This window comes from Vigna radiata, chromosome 7 (genome assembly GCF_000741045.1).
Source record: "Vigna radiata var. radiata cultivar VC1973A chromosome 7, Vradiata_ver6, whole genome shotgun sequence".
In the NCBI taxonomy this organism is placed as follows: domain Eukaryota; kingdom Viridiplantae; phylum Streptophyta; class Magnoliopsida; order Fabales; family Fabaceae; genus Vigna; species Vigna radiata.
In genome coordinates, this window is record NC_028357.1 from 20,984,450 (window position 1) to 20,989,676 (window position 5,227).

The 5,227-nt window shown below is 35.3% G+C and overlaps 1 long non-coding RNA gene across 1 annotated transcript; it reads left to right on the top strand.

The window, feature by feature from the left end:
- The first annotated feature begins 445 nt into the window (after window positions 1-445).
- On the top strand, window positions 446-1,072 carry LOC106768354. Its single transcript, XR_001376246.2, has 3 exons — window positions 446-546; window positions 776-846; window positions 1,019-1,072. It is a non-coding gene; the product is annotated as an uncharacterized LOC106768354 (long non-coding RNA).
- The last annotated feature ends 4,155 nt before the right edge of the window (window positions 1,073-5,227 follow it).

The window sequence follows — 5,227 nt, forward strand, 5'->3', positions numbered from 1 at the left end:
TCTGCTGCATTACATTTTCAATAACTTGCATTTGAAGGAAAGATCGAAAGCTTTGAACTTTCATACTAAGATTGCGAAAAGATTTTAAATTTGAACTAACACCAATTCACCCCCGCTCTTGGTGTAAAACAAAGCCAACCTGTTTCCTAACAGAAAGAAGGTTGTTGTGGGTGTCAGTTTGGAGGTGAAATTGGGTGTCGGTTTGAAAGAAGGGTACTCTACTTTAAGTCATAAAGAAGCAAAGTTTTGTTGATTTAGTTACTATTTTAATGACTCTGTTAGGTTCTGAAACTTTTCGTTGTGGTTTCTCATACGATGCCAATGAAATATATATATATATATATATATATATATGCTTATTTTCCTCTATTTTCTTGTTTAGCAATGGAATTAGCTTTTTCTTTGGAGAAATTGGTGTTGATGCTTGAGGACATCCTGTGAGGCTTTCAAACAACCAAAGGAATCTGGATGGCTAGATGCAATGGCATAGAGCCTTGTACACTTGTTATGGATTTGGAGGGTACTGATGGAAGAGAACGTGGAAAGGTGTTGTTTTTTGTGTTATATATTAACTAATGTTGCTTGTAGCAGTGGTCAAAATTCATTCTATTGTCAACATCCAATTGCCATTTGGATTTATTGTAAATTGTTTTGAAATTCATAAATTCCTGTTATTCAAGACTTACTTTAACATTCCTTTTCCTTTTGATGGATTAGGAACATTTTACTTCCTATGATTAGTTCTTCTGGTTTATTGAAATTGTTTCTTTCTCAGGATGACACTGCTTTTGAAAAGCAGAGTGCTTTACTTGCTCTTGCTGTATCAGATATTGTGTTAATAAACATGTAAGTTTTTTCTTCGCCTTTTTAGTTCTCACACTTGTTACATCTTGAATACGGACCAGTTTCAGAATCTTTTAAGTTTGTAATGTAGTTCTAGTTCTTGTTTTAATCTTTTTCCATTTTGAATCTTCTTTCTTTGTGCGATTGATTCCCCTCCTCTGCAATGGTAGTGAAGGTGGTGCCATGACATTGGCCGTGAGCAAGCTGCAAATAAGCAACTTTTAAAAACCATCTTTCAAGCATGTGTTGTTGTCCAATGGACTCAAGCAATTATCTTGAATCTTGAAACTTGTCAAATTGTCATTTACCATCTACCTAACTGTTTGCTCAATTTTGCTTTCAGGTCATGATGAGATTTTTTAGTCCATGAAAAACAACATTGTTGATTGTCATACATGAGAAAACAAGGGTTTGTAATAAATGTTTATTGTCTTGTAATAATTGTTTGTTATATATATTTTTATATTTTATTTTTTAATTTTAAATACTTCTATTTGTTGTTGATGTGGTTAACCTTTCTCTTCTATAGACGCCACTTGAAAATCTTTTGCATTTATTTAAATTCATTAACAATTATAAAAGGATCTTAATGCCTTGCATTTATTTAAGATTTTCTATTCCATAGTGACAAGTCAGTTACGAAATAAGATTCATATCAACATCTTGTTATAGTGCTTCCCTATGAAAATATGGAGTATCAAGGAGAAGAAACTAGGATTATTCCATCAAAAGCAAGTTTTTCTACGTGTTCACCAACATTACAGGAGCTAATTTCTAACGGGTATGTAATTTACCAGATTCCCACATTCCCATTTTTCCTCATCATTATCTTTAACAGAAAAAATTGAGTATGCATATATATATATATATATATATATATATATATATATATATATATATATATATGATATTCTAAGAAGAAAGATTACATCATGGTTGAAGGTTATTTTTGTCTACGCTGCAGTGTTTCCCTGCTTCCAAAGTAAATGGTGTGTTTTGTTAATTAATTAAGACAAAAAAGGATGTAGATGAACTGTGTGTTTTTCCCAAAGCAAATAGGTTGGAAGGGTACTGGAAGTAGTTTTCTTGGGTTGATGCAGCTGTTGTTTGATGTCCATTTGACGCTAAATTATTGGTTGGGTGCAAGCTTTTATTTTTTTTCTTCTTTGCTTAATGATGCAGTTTCAGGTTCATTTAAAGCTATGTTAAGTGTTGCAAATGATGAAATTTGGAGGAAGGCTTGGTGTTCAATACTTGGATGCTGGTTCGTGGTCAACTATTGCAGTAGCTTTAATTCTTGCATTTTTCAGCTAGATTAAGGTTGATGAGTTGATATTTTCTTGACTGTATTTAGTTTATTGCACTTTAATAAATCAGGGAATTGTGTTTAATTATCCATTATTTCCCTGTTTTTCCTAATTCTGCTTACTTTGGTCGGAAATTCGTATTTTCACTAATTTGAATTTTCTAAGCTGATTAATTGCATTTTTGGTTGCAGGGAAATTTTGGGAAACTTTAATTAGGATTTTGTGTATTGGGCCCGTTTTAGTGACAATATTGTAGAAGCCCAATGTGTAGGACACTTGGCAAAAGCCTTAGGGTTTCTTTTTTGGGTGGACCCCACCCATTTTGAAGTGATTCTCAACATTTAGAGAGGAAAAGCCGACCACACACATTTCTAAGCTCCAACATTTCATTTTGCATGGTTTCCATGAACTCTCTCTTGGGAGCTTGTAGGGTTTCGATTTTTTTTAGCTATGGAATGACCAAGAATTGATTTTTCTTCTTCGTTTTCTTGCAACTTTACTTATTCTTGCTTAAGGGAAGGGAGATCTATCACTCCTCTTCTTGCATTTTCCATTGAATGTTGAAAGCTTGAGCTTGGAGGGTGGTTCTTTGCATGTTCATGGTGGTTCCTTGGGTTGAATGAAGAGTCCTTTTGCGTTTTGCTTCTCCTTTGCTACCATACTTTCGTGTTTCCTTTTAGTTTTCTTGGTTGGATGATGAAAATGAAGTTCTTGTTGCGTTTTGTAGTGAAGAAAGCTTGAGTTGGCGTATGGGTGTTTGAGGTTTGAAATCTTTTCTTCTTCTGCTTTTGTTTGATGGTTGGAAGACATATTTTGAGCTGGAACATTGTGTTGCATTACCATGGCTGGACGGTCTGCACTTGCAAGCTAGGGATTCCATTTTGTTTTTAGCAAAAGTTTGAAGAAAAGTGAGTGTTGGGTTGGTTTGTAGAAGTTAGACTTTGGGTTTGTTGTTCTTGTATTACTTTGCAAATGGAAACTTGGTTTAATATGTGTATGCACGGTGATGATAGGTGAAGAAAGAGTTTTGGTTGTTTGTTTTGGTGGAGGAAAACCGTTTGGTGTTGAAAAGGGAGAGAGAAGGTGCATTTAATTTTTTTACCACTTTAGGGCAAACATATGAGATGCTTATTTTCACTAAAGGAATGTTTCCATTTTGAGCTTTGTCTTTAGCTAGCAATGTTGCCGAGAATTCATTGTTGTGGAGAAGCTTTTGGGGTTGTTTTCTTTCCTTTGACTTTGCTTACATGGCACCTTGGTTGAAGCACTCAAAGTATCTTTCATTTAGCCTTTGGTTTTAAGCACTTTTTGCCACTTTCACTAGGTAAGTCTTGGCATTTTGGCCTTGAGAATGTGAGAGCCAAATTTTGCTGCATGGGAGGAGAGAAGGGACAATTTTGTAGTGATGTGGAAGGCACATGTTGATTTTCTTGGAGTATGAAGCACATGGGTCAAAAAGACAACATAATGAATTGTTTATTGAAGGAAGAAAGTCAAATTAGATGTTGGTGTGCATGAGGTCACGACCATGAAGGTTTTTTAGGCCATTTTCAATAGCAAATTCTTTTGGTAAATGGGATAGGTCACGTGAATAGTAGAGTATCGCGTAAGACTTGAGAAGNGAATAAATTTGGTGGTTATATGCAAAGAACAAAAATAAACATGCAATGCANTTGATGCAATTGGTTTTGAGAAACTATGNATGAATGGTGTTGTTGGGGTTTACAATTTCATCTTATCCACTCTCATATATCTACTCTTCTTATTTACTTCACTTATTTATCTAATTGCCATGCACACTTTCTTATTTACCCTTAACCCAATCCCTTGGTGAAAAGAGCCTATTATTAATTACCGGCTTGCTATCCCTAGCCTCCCCTAGTAACCAATAATGTAATTCGATCAGAAGCAACTACAATTGACCGTCCTACCCCTATCCCTAGGCGATATTCGCATAATCAAGGAATTTCCCACCAGTTCATGACCTTACCGTATGTCCCCATATCGATAAAGACAAACATCTTTTACTCAATGAGTTAAACCGTAAAAGCATTGAGCACAGATGTCCCCTTGTAATTCGCACTGGGGCTATATATAAGCCCAAAAAGATAATAGATAGATTACAGAAAGATTTACAGAATCTAGCTAAAAAAACAAACAACCGCCCAGGCACCTAAATTCACCGCTCAACGGTTTGCCTTGTGCCGCTTTGACCGCTCAGTGGTCAGTTTTGCCGCTAAGCGGTTTCCCTCTAATTGCTCTAAGTGCTTAGCGGACCATTCTGGCGCTCAGCGGCTTGCTTGACCCTTCTTTTCATTATTTTTCTCCTTCTTTCATGGGTCTAAGTCCACCTTACTTCACTTCCATCTTTAATTCATCTAAAAACCCTGCAAAACAAGCATAATATCTCTAAAACCAACTTTTGACTCTCACAAGACACAACTAAGTGTTTTGCTTGATTTAAAGCTCATTCTAAGTCACAAAGGGTGTTTTACTATCAAATTTAAGCATGAAAGTAACGATTTTTAGACCGTTATCATAACCCCAAACTTAGAACTTGGCTTGTCCTCAAGCAAACAAGACAAAACTTGGCTTTCCACTTCTTCATCAAATAATTCACACTTTTCAAAACTCCTTTTTCTCATGACAAGTTATTAGACAATTTCAAATTTCAGTGGAATCCTATAAAGATGCATGCATGCTTTCAATCCAGCTTAATTCACATATTCAATCTTGTTCCAACAGATGTTTCATTCATGAATGATTAATCAACTAAACATAGATGTTAACATGGATTTAACAATTCTCACCAAGCAAGTATTTCACTCAATCACTCAAGTGTTTAGGAGGTCACTCTACTCTGTACTGTTCACATGTCACATAAAACAATATTGTCATTCATCTAAAACAATTAACATCTTCACATGCAAATGTCATCACAAGGACTTTTTCCAAGGCTTGTATTGTGGCTGGGCTATCAAGAAAATTGGTTTTTCTGGAATACAAAATCCTTGAGTTAAGAGAGTTTAAATCATTAGTCAAAGTTCAAGTACACCCTCCTTTTAACCAATCTCACT